Raw genomic sequence first — 23,829 nt, forward strand, 5'->3', positions numbered from 1 at the left:
GATTATCGATGACCATTTTTTTTATCTTTTCGATGTTTTCGTCAGTCGAAACCATTGACGGTCAGCCGGCACGCTGCAAATCTTGCACTTCTTCTCGGCCCTCTTTAAATGCCTTGTACCATTCGTATGTTTGCGTTTTTGATAGGCACCATTTACCATAGGCTTTCTGTAACATTTTTACGCTTCGTTACAAGAAATTAGATTTAGAAACGCAAAATTTAAGGCAAATTCTTTGCTCGACAGTTTTTTCCATCGCAAAATCGCAGAGCACACTCGAGATCGACTGGTGTAAATAACTGCCGTGAACACACTGGTTGTCATATTGCGATCAAAAGCGTAACAACTGAATACAATGTTGCCTCCTTACACACGAAAATTTGTTTGAATACATGCACTGTGGAATTTGAAAGTGAGAAATTCCGGGAACTTATTTTACACAATGTATACTCTTTGGCAAATTTTAATCGAAGTAATTTATTCTTCTTGCTAATGTATGGTTTCTCTCGTGGGACTCTACTATGGAAATTATTTTTCCATAGCATTCTTCGACATAATTGGGCGTGTTACTTGTTTATTAAAGGTTGTAGCAACCATTGTTGCTAATTTTGGAGCAGATGTAAACAGATCTTGTTTTATTTCACGTAGAAGCAGTATTTCTTCTCGTGGTGTTAATTTCTTTGAACGTCCTGATCTCTGTTCATTTGCTATATTTTCGTTCGTATTATATTTTTTTGTTATATAATGACTTGTTGATTTGCTCTGCTTACAAGAGATGCAATTTCCTTGTATGATTTACCTTTTTTGTGCAATTTAACAATAATTTCTCGTTCGAGTTTACTTGTCTCTGATGTTTTACTACTCATTATTCTGAATTACAGATTAACGGTTAACTTTCGGTTCCATTTGCTCTCAAATACTGTTCGAAGCACACTGAAGAACATTTGTTTACATTTAGACATCGCAGCAGTCTTATGTTTACAAATTATAGTGCTTTTAATTCAGCGTTCAAATACTTTCGTTACGTATTAAATGTACTTATCCGTGAAAAATGTTACGTAATTTGTTCCTTTAATGTTTAATTTTTCTCTAAGTCTGCATATATTTAGGAAATTATGTACAATAATATAAAAACAATTTGTTTCAATAAATTGCAATTTATTGTACAACTTTTGTAGAATCAATTATTGTCTATCATATCGTTCGAATACTTTTGTTACTCACTGTATATCAGCGAGAATTTTAAACTGCCGACAAATTATATCTAATGTGTTCATTATTTTTAATACTGCATAATAACCTTCGTTAAAAATCTCAACAGCTATGTATGCAGCAATTTCGATTATTTGTATTCCGGCATGTAAATGTTTCGGAGCTAATCGCTACAACGTACCATTAAAATTTCCGTTTGCATTTTGCGTGTGGCCACCTAAACATCTTTCGAGCAGATCTCTTCTGAATAGATCTCAATAAATAGGCAATAAATGTTCGTGTACTCCTACTTAGTTTTTTTCAAAAACGACAAAGAATTTCATTTTGAAATGTTTACACAACATTCTTGAGATGTAAAAGCATTGTTTTATCTAAAAAAAAAAAATCGATTTTTTTGATCCGTTGCTCGAGTATCACCCCTTAATCGACAAGACAGACGTGGCCAAGGTAGATCCCAGTATCTCCACGATAGATACGAATCATCCTCCAACGATGCTAGCTCCAAATATCCTAGATAAAGTCGGGAGCAAGCCAATATGCCAAGTTAACGGGACCGTCGCTAATCATCTGTTCAACTCAATTGAAACCACTTCTACAATTCCCATAGCATCACATTTCTCTCTCGGCACTCTGATGCTTCGCATCCAATCTGTGGCTGCGTTAATTTTACTCTTAACAGCTCGAAGCGTACCAGTGTGAGCCAGCTCAAAATCGGTCATCACAGAAGTTTGGCTCGCATAGTATTTATGTACATGCAGGCATTACTTGCTCAGGAGACATTGCCACGGCGTTAAATAGTACAAGTTTTACTTATAACATTTTTTTATATGTTTATAAATAACGAAGATATTTAGATGTTTCTAATTCAATCATTATAAAATATAGAATCAATGCAAGGTGTATATCACATAAAGTGAATAGCCGTAAAACTAAGAAAGGAATATGCAGCGAAATCGGACAATGAAAAATGGTGTCACATCGAATTTGAAAATTGTTTATTCTTGTAATTCGTTTTTCTCTATTTTAATGCACAGCGTTTATACAGTTTTGTATATCATTGAATTTGTCCTTTACGCTTTATAAGTATTAGGTTGTTCGGAAAGTTCGTTTCAAGTCTTGAATTCAAAATACAATATTTTGTTTACCGTACAATTTTATTGAATCAAATATGCATTGTTTTGTTTCATGGCTTTGGCCCATCTTTCAGGTAACTGCATAATATCTTTGCTCTAAAAAAAAGGTTCTTTACTTTTGAAAAATAAATCCAGGTGATTTTTAAGCTCTTCCAAGGATCCGAATTTTTTGTTACGAAGAAAATTTTTTAATGAAAAAAAGAAGCAAGTTGAAATCAGATGGGGCAAGATCAGGAGAATGCGATAGGCGAGGTAGAACGTCCCTGTTGAAGTCCAATAACTTCTTCCGTACGAACATTACGTGACGATAATGAATTTTTATCATAACAAACGTACTTAGTAAAGCCTGTGAAGTTATGTTAGTTATGTAAGATATTTAGCAATGTTTATTTATCACCATTGTAATTGGTTACAATAACTGTTTCGGCCGCGAAGCTACTATGCCCTCTTGCTCTGTAGTGCGCGGACCGTGCGTATTACACAGCTCCGTACTGTGTTCCCTTTCCGTTCTCGAAGGACCACCCAAACTGGTGTTTGGGAAAATACCGGTAACCTTGAAGCCCGTTGCTTCAAGGAAGAGCCCGTTGCTCTTTTTAATTACACAAGAATGATTCTAAACTTGCGGAGAGTCGACTCGAGTTTGTAAGGCTCGATCAAACGAATCTAATCCTAAGAAGTAAAACTACCCTTAACCTAAGCTCGGTTTCCCCTGCCAAGGCGACGAAAACGCGCAGCGCTAACCGATGGGAGGATTGTCACCTTGGCAGGGCGTTTCCTGCATTTTGCAACATTCCCGCCCACCCTGCTGTCCAGTGTCCAGGTAGACCATGCAGGAGTGAGCGAGAACGCTGCATTATTATTAACATTGGGAATACCCAATGACCGCGAGACCCCGGTGGTCCGCAGATGTGTGCCAGCGCGGATTTACGATACGTTAATCGCTATTGAGACAAGGAAGAGCTCCAAGGATTCCAAGTCCCGTGTGGAGTTTGGAGGTTCCTCAATGGCCGTATCCTAATTTATCAAGTAAAAATGTCTTGAAGGCCTAATCCTCAAAAATAGCGGAGAAGTCACGTCCGTATCATAAACCTCGCGATGTTAAGGTTCCTTTAGAATCCTTAACAATAACAACGCGAAGCGTGCGAATTTGAAAATGAACTTCGGGAAATATAAATATCTTCGTTTGAGGAGGTTGGCTCCTGCTTCGATATCGAGTAAAAATCTTCCTGGTTGTGGCATTCCTGCGAAACTACATCGTAGGTGGTGTAGTTCTCCTGGAGTGTAGTGAACTTGTAATCTTCCTAGTCCTCCATCTTCTTCACGCGGTTGATTCTCGGTGGCGGTAATTTCCCGAATTGAGCGATTGGAAAATTTTGTTGCTTTAGTCGGAAGCAATTTTGTTTGAAATGTCACTGCTTTCCACAATGTTCATATGATACCGGTCGTTGTATTTGTTGTTGAGGATTGTTAGCTGGTTTAGACATGAAACTCGTTGAAGTTGTGGTGTTGGTCTGGCATCTTTACATCATACTTCGATGTTCTTCGCTTCATGTTGTGCCTCGATGAGCGTCTTGGCTCTCATGGGTATGACATACTAGGCTATTTCTCTCTTCAAGTTTGGAATGTAGAATTTGACTGCTTTTAGATTTTCTTCCTCCAATGCAATACTTCTTGCGATAAGGTTACGGTGTTTTGCTTGAATCGCGTATTCCAGTTTACTCATTGCTTGTTTGAATCGAGCAGTATAGGACTGTACATTTTCTGTGATTCCTTGTTTTATCGCCTGCATCTTGTTCCTGCTTCCACTAACTGTGATTGGTAATGACTAGACTGCAGATTTTTATGCAGTTAAAATGTATCCTCATATGAAAGTAATATGCAAAAAATATGCAAGAAGTATGCAGGAAATATACAAACAACGTTCGAACAGTTTTGATTCCATCGTCGTTTTATTTGTCATAATTTACACTGCAATATATAATAATTGTCTTTTCAAGGTTTTCTACAGTAAAATGGTACCGCTTTTCGGAAAAAATTAATTTATACGCTGCTTCGGCCGCGAAGCACTATGCCCACATGCTATGTACTGCGCGGACCGTGCGTATTACACAGCTCCTGACTGTGTTTCTTTTCCTTGTGCTCGAAAGACCACCCAAACTGGTGTTTGGGAAAATACCGATAACCTTGAAGCCCGTTGCTTCAAGGAAGAGCCCGATGCTCTTTTTAGTTACACAAGAATTTCTCTACACTTGTGGAGAGTCGACTCGAGGTTGTAAGGCTCGATCAAAAATGAATCTAATCCGAAAACTTAACCCTTTTAGTGCCAGCGGGCCGATCTATCGGCCCGCGGTCCTTATGCGAAAACTGCCAAGGACCGATGCTATTCATATAAGCGCGCATATCAAATCGGCCCGTGGCATTCTTCGCATGTACTCCGTAAAATGCCTGGCACTAAAAGGGTTAATGCTATCCTTAACCTAAGCTCGGCTTCACCTACCCTTCCCCTGACGAAAACGCGCAGCGCTAACCGGTGGGAGGATTGGTCAAGCCAATCCTCAAAGTCGTCACCTTGACAGGGCGTTTACTGCTTTTTGCAACATTCCCGCCCACCCTACTGCCCAGTGTCCAGGTACACCATGCAAGAGTGAGCGAGAACATTGCCTTTTTTATAAACATTTGGGGAAAGCCAAAGCCCTCAAGATCCTGGTGGTCTGTAGAAGTGTGCTCCTGCGGGTTTACGATACTTCAATCGCTATTGAGGCAAGGAAGAGCTCCAAGGATTCCAAGTCCCGTGTGGAGTTTGGAGTTTCTTTAATGACCGTAACGTAATTTGTCATGTAAAAATATCTCGAAGGCCTAATCCTCAAAAATAGCGGAGAAGTCACGCCCGTATCAAAAACCCCGCGATGTGAAGGTTCCTTAAGAATCCTTAACATACGCAGAAAATGACTTCTCTACGTCACAAGATGTAATCGGTGCATATTTAAATTTGCTCCAGTATCGTGCTGGAATATCTTCTGCTCCTTCTGTCAATGCACCCTTTAAAACTTTGACAATTTTTGATAATGAAACGTAGCCAGGAGTTTTGTTTAAAATGCGCTTAAACTTCTTGATTTTCTCTCCAAAAGTACCACGTACGCTTTACATATTTTTTACAATCTCTTCGACTATTTCCATTGATGTTGATAAGAGCATCTTCCGCTTTTCCAATTTTTGTATGCTGACAAGGAGAGTGCTAAAGTGTGCGTCAATATATATAAGATCTTGATGTACATTTTCCTTCTCGAGAATTTCCTTTACAGTTCTAATTGATGCTGCGTCTTTCTCATTCAACAACTTCATTACCTGTATAAGAAATCGTAGTATCCAAAAATAATATTTTGATCATAAAATTGTTGGTAATAATGTGAATAACAAAATAAGATTCGACGAGAAATTATAAAGGAGTACCTCTCCAATAATCTCCAAATGCTTTGTATAGAATATGGCTGCCTCTAACCAAGTCTCCCATCTTGTGATGGCTGGCTGTGGTGGAAGTGGAACATTCGGAGCCTTCTCTTTATAAAATGCTATACGATGAGGAGCTTTTAGGAATACTTGCTTTACGGCGGATATAAGTGTGTTGACCGTAAAAAAATGAAGCCGTACTTCCTCTAACAATCGATGTATTCCATGCACCAATCATGTGACATGCAACATCTTTGGATAGAATATTTTTAAATGCCTGGCAGCCTTTAGCTTATATGGATCTGCTTCCGTTACCAGTTAGAGGCATCTTCCACGTTTCACCACAACATTCGAATTGCCGAATGGTTTTTCTACTTGTTTACAAGCGAGCAAGTGAGGCGTTGCTGCTTCTTCCTCGCACATTTTGCCAATAACTAAATTAGCAATGTAGAGGCTGGCATTGTCCATAGTCTCGTCTATAGATACCCAGATGTTATGTTCTGCAATATCTTTTCTAATCTCTTGAATACATGATTCATAAAGACTCTGTAGGTAAGCTTTTCTAAGAGTGGATTCGTCGGGTATATTTTGACCTGCATACTTTCTGAGGAAATTTTTCCACGTAACATTGTCGTCTAGACATCGCCAAGGCATTTTTGTGGCTACCATCGCTTTACACAAATCACTATAAAATGGATTCTTGCTTGTCTCTTGGTCACTTGTGCTTGCTCTGGAATCATTACGCCATTGCACATTTTTTCGATGAGTAGCGGTTGCCGCATGTTGAGATAACTGTGACTTTCTATCGCAGTTGATATTCTTATTGTACGCTTGACACTTAATAGTATCCCCTTCGAGAATAAAATTTGTATCAGCTACTTCATTTATCCATTTGGTTAACATAACTTGCTTAGCTGTCTTCGCTTCCGGCATTGTACGGGAATGAACGCACACTTCGAACGATCAGCAATCCAAGAACGATGGAATCGAACTAATCATCCCAATAGACCTCAATACATTTGTGCTGCTCTATAACTGACGCTACTGTCTACTTTTCTTTGGATACCACTAATCGTGAATACAAACTGTATGAGCAGGCCTATTATGAATTGATTATGCAACAGCTACACCGAAGTATCATGAACCATAATTCGCGAATTGTTGCAAGGAGTATTGATAATAAAATAGAGATATGTAAAATATGCAGGAAATATGCAGCATATTCAGTCATCTGCCCCTTAGGTAAAATATGCAGAACATATTGTTAAGATTAATTGATTAATGTTATTCTCTTCCTTTTCACGGTTTAATATTATCTTTATTTCATTACATTATATATTACATTCGGGGTGTCCGAAGTGGTGTCTTACACGTGCTCTCCGTTCCGTTCGCTTTCCGATCCTCGCTTGTCGCCTGTCCCCCACTCCCCGTCCCGTGCAACATGCGCACTCGTCTCTTAAGCCGTATTTTCATATTTACATATACTTCCATTCTCAACACACCTCCTTAAATTTAAAATACAACTTTAAACTAATATAATAATCTAGGTTATAACTCAAACACTGTAAATTCTCCTCAAAACAAATCCAACTTGTTTCTAAAATGTTCAAACTTATTTCTACCTAGAGATTTGGTGAATATATCAGCAATATTTCCTTTAAAATTTATTTTTTCGATATCAATCTTACCTGCTAAATAATTTTCATATAGGGTCATTCCATGCGAAATCGGACACATTTAAGTTGTCAATATTCAATGGGATAGGATGTTCAATGTTCTAGTGGGATAGGATATGATGGAATGTGATGGGATTAGGTTCTGGTTAAGAAATAATGGTTGGATTGTACCAATGATCATCTACCAGATTAAATTGTTTGTTATAAAATTACTTACCTCATAACAGCTACAACTGTTGATTTTTCACTGTCTGAATAAATTCGGGCAGTTAAATGCGTTACTTCTTTAGTTGGTGTAAATAAGTGAAAATTGCGTGTTCCACAGATTGTTGTAGCCAGTCCACGCCTTTCCAGCAAGAATTCCGAATGTTTCTTATATTCTTCTGTTGAGCTGAATTGCAAATGTATATTTTTAATATTGGCAGTTGCCCAATCAAATAATTTTTGTGGTGTCGTTATCTGGTCTTCCAACGGTCTTTGTAAACTAGCTCGAGCAGCAAGGCGTTTTAAAGAACCACCAATACCATCGCATGCATTTTTGCCATGCGATGTTGCAAAGTAATGCCATTCGGCGTTGATTCCAAAGTCTTCAAAATGGAAATTGAGAATTAATAAATTATATTTATTTTTGTACTGTGATGATGCTCCGTCAGAAAAATATTTGATTTCCTTGATAGTTGTGCCATGTGTTTCCTTCAAAAATTCCACTAATTTCTTCTGGTATAAATGGACTGCAGTGCTGTCATGTTGGAAACAATCCGAGATAATTACAAAGTTTTCATGGTTTAAACAAATATCCATCTGATAATATTCAATGAATGTGTGTATTGTCGCCTGTTTGTTGGACCAATGATAATTTTGGATTTCGTCTTGGATAACGAAGGAATAATTTTCCGCAAAATCGCCGACGACAACAAATTCATCAGGTCCTACATTTTCTTTAGAATATTTAAAAAAGCTGCTTTGACTTCTTGCAATAAAATCGTGAACTTGCAACTTTGGTAATCGGATTTCTAATTCATCTACAAACTGTGTTGCTGTTAAAAATGTACATTTTGAATTCAACCCAAAAGAAGAATATAAGGAGCATTCGGAATTCTTGCTGGAAAGACGTGAACTGGTTACAACAATCTGTGGAACACGCAATTTTCATTCATTTACTCCAACCAAAGAAGTAACACATTTAACTGCCCGAATTTATTCAGACAGTGAAAAATCAACAGTTGTAGCTGTTATGAGGTAAGTAATTTTATAACAAACAATTTAATCCGGTAGATGATCATTGGTACAATCCAACCATTATTTCTTAACCAGAACCTAATCCCATCACATCCCATCATATCCTATCCCACTAGAACATTGAACATCCTATCCCATTGAATATTGACAACTTAAATGTGTATAATGCTAAGTGTCATTGACAAAGAGTGAGTGTCCAATAACTGTTACATTTTCCTGCAGTCCAACACCCTATGTATAACAATAGCAGGTATAACCGCTTGGCGGTTGCAGACACTGCGCGACTTGGCCGGTCGAGCCAGCATGCCACGACGCGACGCAGCGTTCCATTCAATTAATTTTTATAAGGCCAATTTTAAAGTGTCCGTATTTTTAAAACTTGGTCCGTGAAGGGGACAAACAGGACTATATGCCCATTTTTTTCAGATTTTTAAATATGTCCCCGCTATAAAAAAATGACATTTGTTGTAAACAATTGCAAAATAAATAGTCAAAAAAATTTTTTTATTAATTGAAATAATTTTTATTTGATACTCCCATGGGTCTGCTACAAGTACCTAAAATTTCATTTTTATAACTTCTTTACTTTAGCAGCTATTATTTATTGAAAAAAAGGGAGCTCTATATTTCAAACAGATGTAAAACCAACAATTTTTAAAATTTTTAAAAATCCTTCGAGATACGTTTATATATCACTAAAGACTACAACATATTCAAAGTAGAACAAAATCCGACATCGTACTCCGAAAAGTGTCCGATTTCGCATGGAATGACCCTTCTCGGTTAATATCATGCGGAGTAGGCTTTCCGGATCGTTGACTCTGTTTCTCGCAAATTGTACCGATTTGATGAATTCTTCAACTCCGATGTCATCTTTTCCGTATAAGGTTTCTACCATGTAGAACGCGTCTATAGTTTTAAGGTTACTGACGGTTGCTGCGGGTGCTGTTGATGTGGATGGGCGAGGTCCAGCTCTTGCCGTGTGGAGGTCACCTTCGTCGTGGGTGTGTTCCATTTCAGTGGTTGGTCTTCGTGATGCCTCGATAGAACATCCATCTTCTGTGCTGGCTATCAAACACAATTGAACGCCTAGTTTCTTCAATTTCCCTGCTTGCTCTACTCTTTCTTCGTCTAGCACTTTGACGGTTTGCAAAAGTTTCCGTAACGCGTCGTCTTGTTTCTTCATTGTTTCCTCTTGCCTTTTAATTTACGTCGTTACTATTTCAAAGTGGGAAATAATACTCCTCATGTCTTCCTGATCTTTAATCGGTGTACTCATTTTTAAAAGATTATTTTCAACACGAATCCTGATGCAAATTGATAGAGTGGCTCTCGTAGTCTCAAGCTGTGGAGATGTCCGTAGGCTTCTCGTCGTTTTGTTTATTCCCAGTTGTGCACGAATAGATCCTGGAAAGACCGCCAAAATGTGACGGGACTTTACACGTCATTTGTACAAAATAGAAACTCGCGAAACGAAAGTGGATAATATCACTTAACACAAAGTTGCGTACAACTATTGGCTCGGTCCTAGCTTACGCCGTTGCTAAAATAAGAAACGGGCAAAGTAACGTTACGCAGACCTTGAGTTTGAAATACAGAACTGCACTTTAATTGGGTGAAGGGTTTATATAAAGGTAATTTTGGATATGGCTTTAAAGTAAGGTTAACTTGGTTTGAGGTCTGATGTCTGACTCAGATGTTGTTTCTACGAGGTGGTGATGTGGATGGTGTCAAAGTCTTTTTGGATGTGACTCAGATGTTTGTGCTGACGAATCCGGGTGATATCACACTCCCTTTCCTAGATTCGTTTTGGTCCTCCAAAACGTACGATTTTCTTTGGTCGTGATGGAATCCTTGGTATCTCATCCAGAGGATATGTTCGCGCTCGAATTGGTTGGTCGGGATTGAAATGGATTTGTTTGTGATTTTTGAAAACGTTTATTGTACAACGATAATAAGTGGACTGTATAATGTTTTAATATTAGCGCGATTGTAATATGTGAGGAACTGTTCCCCCGTTCTAAGTCCAAAAATGCGTTCAATAAAAAACATTGACTCTTTACACGACTTACGGTTTGTCGTGTGTCCTTCGAGAAAGAGTTCTTCTGCCAGAAGACAAGTTAAGAGTGCTTCTCCCGAAGACAAGTTAAGAGTGGCTTTCGTGTCCGGAGTCCGTTTCCTCCTCTGCTTAGATCCCCACCAAGAGGTACACTTGGGGGTGTTTTGCAGATTCCTCTGTGGAATCATGACTCGATTGATTGGCCATCGACTTGGAAGAGGAGGACCCATTTTCCCGCCCCATTTCGGCAGGAAATTCCTCCTTCACCTCGATGGTGGAGGAAAGTCCCAGGCCACTCTGGCGAGGGTGGCCGAGGTTTCCTCCCCAAGTCAAAGGCCGCGTTAATTTACTGAGGAAGAAACGGAACTTAGGATTATCAACGCGACAAGAGGATTATGTATAAATATAATTTTGGAGTGTTTTTTGTGTCTTTATTTTTTTTGTCAACCACGATTATTGTTTATCGTCTCTTACACTGAAATTAATGTGAAATGTTAGTTTTTAGATCTCTAACCCAGACCGGTCAGGTCAATGGGTGATTGTCGCGTTCGGGTTCCACAATGTATTTTCTAATTACTCAGGCTTCTGTATGCGATGGGATTTATACATAATTACTTGGCATGGTCCATAGAGGGTGATCCTACATACATTATCTTTAAAACCAGCAGTAAGAAAAGGATAATAACTCTTACATGTCTACGTTAGATACTGAATCCGTAGCAAACATTCATATTTATCAAAGAAAGAGAAAAAGAAGGAAAGATCTGCTTGATCGAAGGGGGAGAAGAAGTAATAGTAAGCCAATATACAATCTTCAGCTCCGATCCATTCACAATAGTCAAAGGTAAGAGATTTGAAAACTAACATTTTACATTAATTTCAGTGTAAGAGATGTTAAACAATAATCGTGGTTGACAAAAAAAATAAAGACGCAAAAAACGCTCCAAAATTATATTTATATATATTTCAAGTTATAATATTTGTAAAATACTTTTACAACATTTATAAATAAATATAAAGCATTTTTATATAGTTAGAATTAAAAAAAAAAATAATGAAGAAAAAAAACACTAAGTCTAGAAGAGAGACTCGAACCTATGGTAAAAAAACTTCCAGCGGTTCTACAGTCGGACATTCTAATTCTGCTTAGTGTAGAAACATTAAACAGTTTACAAAACACTCATATATTGAAGAATGCATAAAAATTCAACGTGTAAGTTACTTTAATACGCAGAAAATGAGGAAAAAATCGGTTTTTTTTTCACTGCGGCGCACCAAAATGAAAAATTTGAAAAAAATTGAAAATAATAGTAATAGCAATACCTGTTTACTGTAAAGGTATAAAAGTAGTTCCGGATCTCCTTCAATACGTAATCGACATTTTTCGGCATTTTCTGCGGTTTTTTATTTATTACTACCTGGTTTTTCAATCAAAAAATCTGAAAATCTCTCAAAATATGTGACCCGATATCCGAAATGTCTCTGAATTTTTTTACATTTTTTTACTCAATAGGTCATGAGAAATTGTACAAAAACATGATTTTCGTTTTCACCCCATTGCTACTCCCGCGGTCGAGATTTCAAGTTAAAAATTGGCACACAGTTTCCTTTAGTATTTCTAAGCTTTCCTCCCTTGTCTTTTTCATTTCTTCTCTTATACTTTCTAATTCATTTCCTATTGTATTCATTTTCTGTAGTAGCATATCTAGTACATCTGTATTACAAGTTTCTAATTGTTCGTTTCATCTGTTGGTGATTGTGTTGTCTTTGAATATATTTAAAGTTGTTTGTTTAACGTCTTTTTCTGATATCTCATTTATTAATGTATTTTTTACGGGCTGCCTCTCGTTATTCTAATATTTTGACGGGGTTCTCTATGTTTGTGTCCGTTTTCTAATCTCTGTTGTCTTCTTCTCTCTTTTCTTCTCCTTCTTTTGTGTCTAGGTTTTAAATTAATTAGTTTATTGCCCTCCGTTCTATATTTCGTTTTTTTTCAACTACTTTTGTATATTTATAAACGATGTAATATAATAAATGGGTTATAAGACTAACCTTACCCTGGAGAAGTTCATTTTAACGTTCTTTTCAAATTTAAAAATTATTATACATATAACATTATGTATAACATATATAACATTTGACTTTCTCGGTGAGTAGATTACGATGTAACAATAAAACAAATCTTTTTTAAAGATTATGTATAATCATACACTTTTTTGTACTGAATTTTGTTCTCGAAAATGCGCAGGATATCGCGAGTATTTCTGTTCACCAAAAATGATTGTAGTTGACGCCCGCAACCAAAAATAATTTTTTCAAAATGATTTGAGATGTTTCAATTTCGCTGAAAAATTTCTGCACCTGCTCCCTGTCGATTTTTCTTTAAAATTTACTTTTCATTTTTAATAGACACAACCGTGGGTAATGTAGTAATACATTTTATTAAAAAGAAATAAAATATGTGAAATTCCTACGCTTTTTCCCCTCCGAAAAATTTAGGCACCTACCCGAATTTTTTTCTCGAAAATGGGTAGGATTTCGGAGGTATGTGTATTCACCAAAAGTGATTGTAATTGTCCCCTACAAAAATAATTTTTTTAGAATGATTTGAAATTTTTTAATAACTTTTTAACATAGCCTGTCAAGAAATTGATATTCTTGATTTTCGTCTTATTTTGGCCTCTAGAGTCTCCCATTAAAATTTGTCCCAGATGTGATCGAACACCCTCTATGTCATTATTGAACTATTTACATTAAGTGACTTTTTTTCTGGCATAGATTTTTATTTCTTTTTTTTCGTTTTCACCATGATTATTTTAATCTTAAAAAATTAATAATAACTGAGATAAATAATAAATATTAATATATTGTTATAGTAATTAAAAAAATTACTCATGTACTTTAGTGATATTTCTATAACCAATTGTGTAATTGTCCCAAAACTGGCACACGCTCGTCCACAATGTAACCGATTTCCAATCACCAATTATTATTATTATAATGAAACAATGAAAAGTGTTCTTTCTATATTATGATTTTCAAAGCGTGAAGAAGAAAGAATTATTTTACATGTAATTTTAAACGTATGCATTCTCATAGTGTCGCAGTTACGCATTGCTCATGTTTATTATTAGAAATCCAGTTAGCTTATTCATTCTCATTAAACAGGAAAAAAATAAAATAGGAAAACTTGAAAGTATTTAAAAAATTGCAGTTTATAAGTTATTTTTTTTTCAAGATTGCAAAATGTTAGAATAAATTTATATAAATGTATAATACATCTGCGACTATTGAATATTTATTTTGTTATTATATCCACAGTTTCTTCGGTAATACATTCTTAACAAAATTATCTAAGAAGCTCTAAAGGTTGCACCAATTAACCATTATTTTTACTGAAGAGTTATTTATTTATGAACTAAATATCCTCACATTTATACTAATCGGACAATAAAATATTTGGAACAAAAGTTACTGAGTACTTCGAAAATAACAAAGTGCAATAATACAAATTTCGAAAATTTCTGTAAGAGATGAACAAGTATTAATACTTTAAAGCCAAAGTAAAATAAGGTTTTGTTTGGTATAAACGAAACAATATATTTATACTTACCTTGTCGATGATATGACAATGATAACTCTTACAAAGCGAAAACAAAAATGAAAGTTGTAATTAAAATAACAATTTTACAATTTTTTAACAAATACATAGTGGTTAAATAATTAAATTAATCATTAAATTAGATGGCGGTTAACTTTATTTCAATAAATGTTTAAATTGCATTCCGCCTTCTGCGACATAACGTTCTGTTCTTCTCATTGAATTGTTATGTGTAGCCAACAATAAACTTTGTAAATTTATGGCATTGCATGTACGTATTATCCGATTCCAGAGTTCTTCAATTGTATCAATTGGTGTTTTGTAGACAAGTGATTTTAAATGTACCCATAAATAAAAACCTAACGGGGACGTTTCACTAACGCGTAAGAAAATTATTTTTTCAATTACCGTGAATTTCTAAGGTAAAATTTATTCCAAAATTTAAGATCATTGTGTAGTCAGTCGTTGAATTCGTTCTTTTGGCAGCTATAATGCTATAAAATCAAAAATACATAGTGATATTTTATAAAGTTAAGGTAACCTAAGCTTTTTATGGAATAACAAAATTTTCGAAATTTTTATTATTGCACTTTGTTCTCCTCGAAGTACTCATTAGCTTTTATTCCAAACATTTTTTTGTCAGATTAGTGTTAATGATTCTTTATATGCATTTATCTTATTTTTGATTCCTATTAACGAGTGTTATTGTTTTTATTATGAACGTATACATGAGTGTACACTGATTGCGGTCTGTATGGATCCGATACTGCCATTTGCGCGGTGGGGACAAACTCAATAAATTGCAACCATGTTTTAATCGGTGGTTTAAATGCATTTTTAATAATTTCCCATCATTTCCGGACAAAATGGATATTACATTCTTTGTTTGTAAGGTTGTGTAAGAACATATTATAAAAGAATTTTTCGTTCCCGATCAAGGATTTCAAGTTTAATGTAGCCAGAATGTTCACCGAATAGAAATCCTATTGAAAATATTGAAATGATACAAAATATTTTACAATTGGGGCACTAAAAATATCAATTATTAACTCGTGGATAGAAATCAACCTTGATAAAAAAAACTTATAAGAAGTACGAAAACGAGAATTTGTCAACTAATTCACCGTTTTACATCAACTAATTTTTAAGAAGAATTTACGTTATAATTATTTTATAAATATATCAATTTTTTGTAATCGAACTTGTACTTCTGCCCAACCTTGGAACAGCATTTTTCTTAAAAAGATTAATATAATAATTGTTTTTCTGTTTATGTAGATATCACAAAACATTTTTTTAAAACTTCATTTTTCATGATTTGTTATGTAATTCTGTAAAAGAAAAAAACAATAATTGTAACCATGAGTATAAACGAGCGAAAAGTGAATTGTAGTTATAGTTTCGATCAATAGTGCATTTGAAGCTAGTAATTTGTAATTGTACGTTTGGTGATAATGATTTGTGCTTAATGAAGTTACTCAGTACTCGTTGCTTGCTTTGTACTACTCCTTTTTCATGGCACGCTTCTTGTGTCGTGCGTCTAAAATACTGGATGACGTTATTATAAAGATTTGCAGCGCAGAATTATTATGTCACCGATCATACGATAAATGCTTTAAACGAAACAATTAAGTTTCGCGCGGCGGATCGCGTGAATAAAAAAATAATAGTATTCGGTCAACAATTTCGCAACATTTAAAAGTTTTGTTTATTAAGTACAGATCGTTGCATTATGAAAATATATACATATAATTTACAAAATGATCCGTTGAACTGAAAACGGTGGAATATCTCGTGAGGGTTTAAAATTATTAAAAAAATGTTCTTACAAAAGTTGTTCAAATAATTTTCTTATGCGTATTTTGCTGGGAGAGATATCAAAGTCAAATTAATTTTTTTTAAACAAGACTATTTTTTAATTCATAATATAGTAGCGTTTGTTGAGAAAAATACGAAATCTTACCGTACGATATGATTCCATAGACTAAAATGATACATTCGTATTAATATTTACGTTGACGTTAATATGTTTAATAAGTTAATGCAATAAATTCATAATAGAAATAAATACAATAAATTTTGATAACAGAATTATATTTATCACGTTTATAGTGCTGATATCATAAATATTTCTCTTCCATAACGAAACAATAATAAAATTAACAAAAATTATCTGATTTATTGATGTTGGAAATTAAGTTAACGCTACTTAGCATTAAATAATATTATTATAAACTACAGTAGAATTTGAAATAACGTCATAGTTAATAAGAAGTATTATATCCCTTTGTTTTTATTTACTTTAAATTGTAGTTTTGTGTATCGGTCTTATTATTTCTATGTTTCTTTTCAACTCATCCCTTAAGTATTCTATTGGGTTCAAATCAGAGCATTGATGTGGCCAATTTTCATGATACGTATGTTTGGGGTCGTTATTATGTTGAAATACATACGCTCTATTATTTATGAATTTTTCTATAGAAGAAAATAAATACTATTTCTACAACTTTATGTGTTTTACTGCAATCAATTTGACTTCAATAATTGATCAATTTCTCACATGTACGTCATTAAAGCAACCCTATATCAAATTAGAACCACCTCCGTATTTGATAGTGGGTATTATTAATTTTCGTTTTATAGTTTCATTCTTCATTCTCCTTGCGTATTTTCTTTTTCTATTTGAACGCAGTTCAACTTTCGACTCAATGTTTTAAATGGTAAACTTCTAAAATGACAAATGAACTCCCATGCTCGCCATCAGAGGGGTCGCACTCTACAAGCACTCGACCGACCCCTCGGTTGCTATATATGCATTCCTCGAACGACTTCCCAATATCCCAGTCGTCTAAGGCAGGGCCTGCTAGAAAGACTTACTGATGAGTCCACTAGCAGGCCCGGACGAAACGCGCCCCCTCTAAAATACATGGTTTCACGGTTTCTTCCACAATATGCGACTGTGAAAATCAACTTCATTTATTTCCGATTTTATCTAGATATAGCCATTAGTTTGGTAATAAAAATTGTTTTATAATTTTTTGTGTATTAATACGCGGGTCTTTTTTAACTAATTTTATGACCATACGGACTTACCGGAGGTTGTTCCTCTCTGCCTATCCATTCTTACTGCATTTTCTGATTTGCCAGGTTTCTATACTTGCCCACATACTTTTGTCACGCCTTTTTTTGATATTAAAAACTGTGATGAAATTTATTGCAGTGATTTCTCTTCCATTCTTTACTATACATATATTTTTAATCGCTCTGACTCATGTACACTCTCAGCCATAAGTTTCCAGACATGTAACAATTTTAGATAAAGTCCTTTTCCTGATGGAATCGTGTGTGTTTTTTTAAAATATCCAAATATTGTTCTATTCGCATTATTTCTTCCACTTTCGTTATATTTCTCACACTGTCACTATCAAAACAACCACAAATCATCGCTGACCCACCTTTATAGTTAATTATAGACAGTATACAGTCTACAATATATTTTTCATTAAATTTTCGACGATAAAGAGTACGCCGTATGTTACAGAATTCCTTAGTCCATTCGAGCCTTTTCTTTTTATTTTTTGGTTTTAATAGTGATATTTTTGGCATACCTCGTCGTAAACCTGCTTTTTAGTAATCGTTCCTTTACTGGTGTAACGTTAGTAGGGTCTACTCTGTTTTCATTAATTTCCGCTGAAATTTCTGATGCAGATAAATCATCTATTAAGTACGTTTGATTATTTTTTCGATATATCGATCTTCTCCATTAATGATCTTCCGGGCTTGTCTAACCTTCATTTTGAGGAAAAGTTTTCCGTGTCACTGAACATCACTATTACGGGGTCTGTTCAAAAAGTAACCAAACTCCATTTTTCTAATTTGTTTGAGCTTACATATGTGCTCATAATTATGAAAGTGGTCTAAGTCATATATTTCTTGTTTCGAGATATTTAATGAATTGCATTTGAATAAATTAAAAAATATTTGCATATTATGCAACATTTTAATTTAGACTTTTATTAGCCTTGATTAATGGATTAATTGAAACTTATTATGAATATGAAATTTTGTGTGAATTTCATACGAAAAAGTTGTTTTTAAAGTTTGAATTGATTTTGTTACAAGCGTGAGTGCGAGATCCTGGATTCGGTCGAGGGCAGTGCTCGACCGGTGATTTTAGGTATGGTTAGGAAAGAGAAAGAAGTTCCGGACGAACCAGGGGCTCTATACCCTGGGAGCCGCTAGTAGGAGTGGACGAACCAGGGGCTTTATACCCTGGTAGCTACGTAGGTTTTTAGGAAGTTTTAGGATCTTGCCCTGTCGTAATGGTACATCTCGAGCGGTAAAGGAGTACCGGGTACGTGAGATACCCCTAGTCTTACTGTCAATAGGGTTCAGGGTTGTTGTAAGTGAATCATGCAAGTGAGGATAACAACTTGAACATATTTTGATCGATACTCAAGTATAATTGTCGATTATTTGAACTACAAGTACTATTGCTAAGTTGCCTTGATGGCGAAAGTTCTATGTCGACTTTTACGCGGCGCGTTCGCGGGAGCTACTTCTCGATTAGTCTAATGAGCGCTCACTAATAAAACCACTAAGGTAGATAGTTGCTCGGTGGGGATTATAGTCCGATCTTGCCTTGAGTGTCAAAGTAACGACGCCTCGAGAGTTTTAAGAAAACTGAGCTGCTCAAGTGAGAAAATGCGGCCCTTATATACTTGAAAGTGCTCTGTACAGTGGCGGGGCATTACCATATAAGGCAATGAAAATTGGGCCGGGTGCTCACATATGGCATGAGTCAATCTCGTCCCGGGGTGCGCTAGATCATCGGGCCGACGCCCAAGCTACAAAACGTTTTGGTCCCATACATGAGCAATATGTAACAACTTGGACCATTTTCAAAATTAACTGAATGTCCTATAAATGACTTAAAGCAGTAAAAAACTACGAGTTTTATTAGAAATAATAATTTTAATGAAATAGTTCATGAATATTTATTAATTATTTTTAAAATGTAATCCATTTTTATCATTTCAGGCTTTTATCATTATGAGTTTTTAAGATTCTTAAAATGTTCCTGAAAAACTGGAGGGATGTATGATAGTAAACTTCTTCTTCCGTTACTGAATTAGTAATGGTGTATATGGAAGTAATTTAATATTTCCATATATTTTTGGACTTCCTCTTTTAGGTGAAAGATCCAAAATGTGGTATTTAGAATCATCTAAAGAAGTTTTATAGAACATCTTATAAGGTTCATTTTTCAAGAATCTCATCCATTGAATTTACAGCCAAGAGGCAGATTCGCCCGTGGTATTTTTTTTGTCGTTGACTCTTCTAGTGATTTCGCTGAAATAAAATCCGGCTGCAACATTCGTTTTACCAAAAATGTATTTCTTCTTCTACACTTTTCTATCAATTCATAATAATGCTCAGGGTTGTATCAATAATTTGCTTTTGTTTATTTTCATTTCTATCAACCCAAAATCACGGTCATTCGGTAGAAAGGAATGACGACATATCAAAAATTTGTGGTCTATCGTTTCAATATTATTATTTGATGACTAAACAATTTTCATCCATATCAATGCTACTTTAATGTTACAATTTTGGCCTGAACAAACATCACTGTAAGCTATTACGTGTTTTTGAGTAGTTATATCCTCCATATGCATTAAAATGCATGATGCTACTTCCTGTGCACCGCTTGAAGCTGTAGTTTCGTCCCATACATATGTATATCTTGACATTGTTATCATGGAAATTACGGAAACCCAAGTTGTATACGTACATATTTCGCTTATAATAAGCTAACGAAACAGAAAGTTTTGGATACGGGAGTGCTTTTTGCAAATCAAATGAGAATCCATAATATTCCCTGGGATTTTCTTTTGCATTTTTCTGGTCTTCTGCAAGAAAGTTCCTAACTCATTCGACATTTTGCAAATGTAAATCATGACTTTGTCTAAGATGTAACTACTTTTCCTCATTACTGCATGCTTTGATTTTTCCCTTCAGTAAATCGCATTTTTGCACTCCTTAACAAATAATGATTGGTTATTTTCCTCACATATTTTCTCTACATAGAGGCTATACATTTTACGAATATCTAAATCAGGACTGAAATATTTTCGACCAGGAGTGTGATGAGCTCTGGTGTAGTGGCTCCCATATACTGGGAAACTTAAAATATGTTCTCGTACAGCCGTTATCTTAATTTCATCTGTTTTTTGCGAAGATCCAGGCATCTTCCCACGACGAGCAGTTTGAGGTGTTTCAGCATTCAGAGCACGAGTTAACTGCCCTACAGAAATTTTAAATGTATCTAAAAAAAACTTTCTCCAAACCGACACTTTTGAATTATTATTTCTTGACAGAAAATATTTGTAGCTGCATTTTCTCATAGGTCTTTTAAAAGTTCTGGGCCGCCTTTGTTTTATTAATCGTTGATGAACTGTAGTACATATGTACATAGATATAGATTCTGGATGAGGGGGCTGGGGTGCAAATAACAATCCTCAATCTACCCCAACAATTATTAACAGTTTATTTTCGCGGGTGTCGGGGGTGTAGCCGCACGTAGGTTAAATTGGTTATTAAAACTGGCAAGGCGACAACGTCTTAATCAGACAGAGGTCTAAAATAGTTTGGGGGTCTTTCTTTCACGTCCCCTGAATATTGTATACAATTTCTTACCCTAATAGCAAAGGTAGAGAAAAAGAGACAGGACAGAAAGACGGAAAAACGAAACTGGAAAATACTCAGTGTAGGAGAAGTTTAGCGAAAGAGAGTCATAAAAGTCAAGAGGCTCGCCGGGCCCGGATCAGGGTGGTCCGAGGCCCAGGCGAAACCTTGAAGGAAAACAGACGCCTCGCACGGCTCTGGTCGCCAAGTGTTTAACAGGACGACCAGGCTCGCACGAGACCCTGGGAAAATGGAAAAATAGAAAGCTTAAAACTATCCTTACATTCCATTCCCATTCATACTCTGGCAAGGGCGTAGTGGCTATACAATGGCCGCTACATGGGTTTCAAAATCTTTTAGTTTCCAGAAATTATCAAAATTAGATTTCTTTCATTATATTCTACACGATCTGAACATGTTTTTGAGCAAATGCAATCCTTATTTTCAAAAATGTTGGCACTCACAGGGTATGATTTTTTTGTCGTGTATTCTTTGCCATTATTTCTTTTAATTTTTCTGATATTTTGTGCGTAACTACTTTCATTTCCTGTCCTCTTTCTTTTCTTACTTTGCACTATTTCTGGGGTTTCTAAATTTGCAGTGAAGTCTTGGTATGATTCATCTGAAGATGATAATTGTCTTATTCTTTTCCATTTCTTTGAAGTATTACGTGTTCATATAATATCTGCAAATCACATCATATTTGAATAATAATTAACATATTCACATAATAAGTACGTTGTCATTAACTTACCTGAACCGCTATCTGTTGCCATAGTGATAAAATATATAAATTATTTTTCCGCCAATAACACTGTTCAACACGAATTTTGTTTTTCAATACCCACTAGGTGATTCTTGTAGAGCTTTGTACCCTAAACACGAATCTGAAAATGGAATTGCTGTATCACCCTCAATTTTCGAAAAACACGAGTTTTTGTGAAAACGTATAATTTTGGGCAAAAGCAAGGTATTACGCGAAAATTAAAAACATCAGAGAGTTCCAATTAATCTTAAAAGATAGAGGAGAGATTCCTGAATATACTAACATCGATAGTTATAATATTTTGTACTTTTGAACGGTTGTAAATGATCGCCAAAGTTTGAAAAAGTGTCGAAGTACATACTTTATACACAATACTTTTACATATTTACGAAAAGTTGTTTACCTGACACGAAATCTATACACAGGATCTGATTCTGCAGACATTTCTGAAGAAGAAACTGTCCAACAGAAGTATAGAATCCGTTCTCAATTGTCACAGGTCGAAAAAATGTGTATTGGCAACAAGTGCACGGCGTTTTACCGCCACGCGGCCATCGCTAGCCTACCTCGGCTCGGCAGTGTCGTAGCTACGCATAATGGATGCGACACCGATAATATCTTAGGCTCCTAATTCCTGTATATGTTTATCATTTTTTATTTTTTAATCTGTTTGTGGATTTGTACAAAACATTTCTCGATCATTTCCATTACTAAACAATTTCAATGTTCATTGTATATATATGAATGGTTTTTTAAATATAAAGCCGTAAAAAAATAAACAACATTTTATTGTTGGGTTGCCTCACAGAATAGGAATAATATTCCTAAGAGCGAAGTGTGAATAGCAAGGATTTACTCCAGATCTTTCTTAGAAAAGCGTACATGTTCGAGTGATTCCATTGATAAGTTTACATGGATTTTGAAAATATAATTCAGTGATTAGTATCCTAGAGTATACAAATATATTAAGCAATAAAAGTTACAAAAAAAAAATCAAACATACTATATACAGAGTGCATATCCTATTGCACCATTATACCAGTTTCGCTTGTAGGTGGCTACGGCACTGCCGCGCCGAGATAAGCAAGCGATGGCCGCGTGGCGGTAAAACGCCGTGCACGCGTTGCAAATACACATTTTCTCGACCTGTGACAATTGAGAACAGCTTTTACACTTCTGTTGGACAGTTTCTTCTTTAGAAATGTCTGCAGAATCAGATCCTGTGTATAGATTTCGTGTCAGGTAAACAACTTTTCGTAAATATGCAAAAGTATTGTGTATAAAGTATGTACTTCGACACTTTTTCAAACTTTGGCGATCATTTACAACCGTTCAAAAGTACAAAATATTATAACTATCGATGTTAGCATATTCAGGAATCTCTCCTCTATCTTTTAAGATTAATTGGAACTGTCTGATGTTTTTAATTTTCGCGTAATACCTCGCTTTTGCCCAAAATTGTACGTTTTCACAAAAACTCGTGTTTTTCGAAAACTGAGGGTGATACAGCAATTCCATTTTCAGATTCGTGTTTAGGGTACAAAGCTCTACAAGAATCACCTAGTGGGTATTGAAAAACCGAAAAAAAAATTGAATTTGTAGAACAGTGTAATTAGTTCGGAAGAGCCCAACTGAATTAATGCACTTTCAAAATAGAACTAAATGAATACCATATATTGTTAGGTAGACCGGAAAATATTGTCGTTTCTGTTATTGTTTGATTGTCATTTGTCGGCTTATTGTGTAGTTCAAAAACGCGTCAAAGAGGGCCACGTGCCATTTTAGGGTTATGATTATACATATAATTTCTTTAAATTTTTGACTTAGACCATTTTCATAATTAACACTAAATGAATTCCATATAATGTTGAAATTACAACCACTATAAATGGTTAATTTTTGACAATATTATAAAAAATTACATTGAATTAATTTAGTTTAAAATAATGTGTTGTGAAATAACTGATAAACTCATTTTTTTAAATTTGACTTACAACACTTTCATAATTATG

The 23,829-nt window shown here is 35.2% G+C and overlaps 1 protein-coding gene across 3 annotated transcripts in view; it reads left to right on the forward strand.

Annotated features, from left to right (window-relative positions):
- The window catches only part of LOC122403581 (zinc transporter 1), a 376,987-nt gene that overhangs the window by 26,489 nt on the left and 326,669 nt on the right, over nt 1–23,829 (forward strand). The window lies entirely within an intron of this gene.

The sequence above is a fragment of the Colletes gigas genome, unplaced genomic scaffold, assembly GCF_013123115.1.
Source record: "Colletes gigas isolate AHSC1104 unplaced genomic scaffold, ASM1312311v1 Colletes_gigas_Sc00062, whole genome shotgun sequence".
Taxonomy (NCBI): domain Eukaryota; kingdom Metazoa; phylum Arthropoda; class Insecta; order Hymenoptera; family Colletidae; genus Colletes; species Colletes gigas.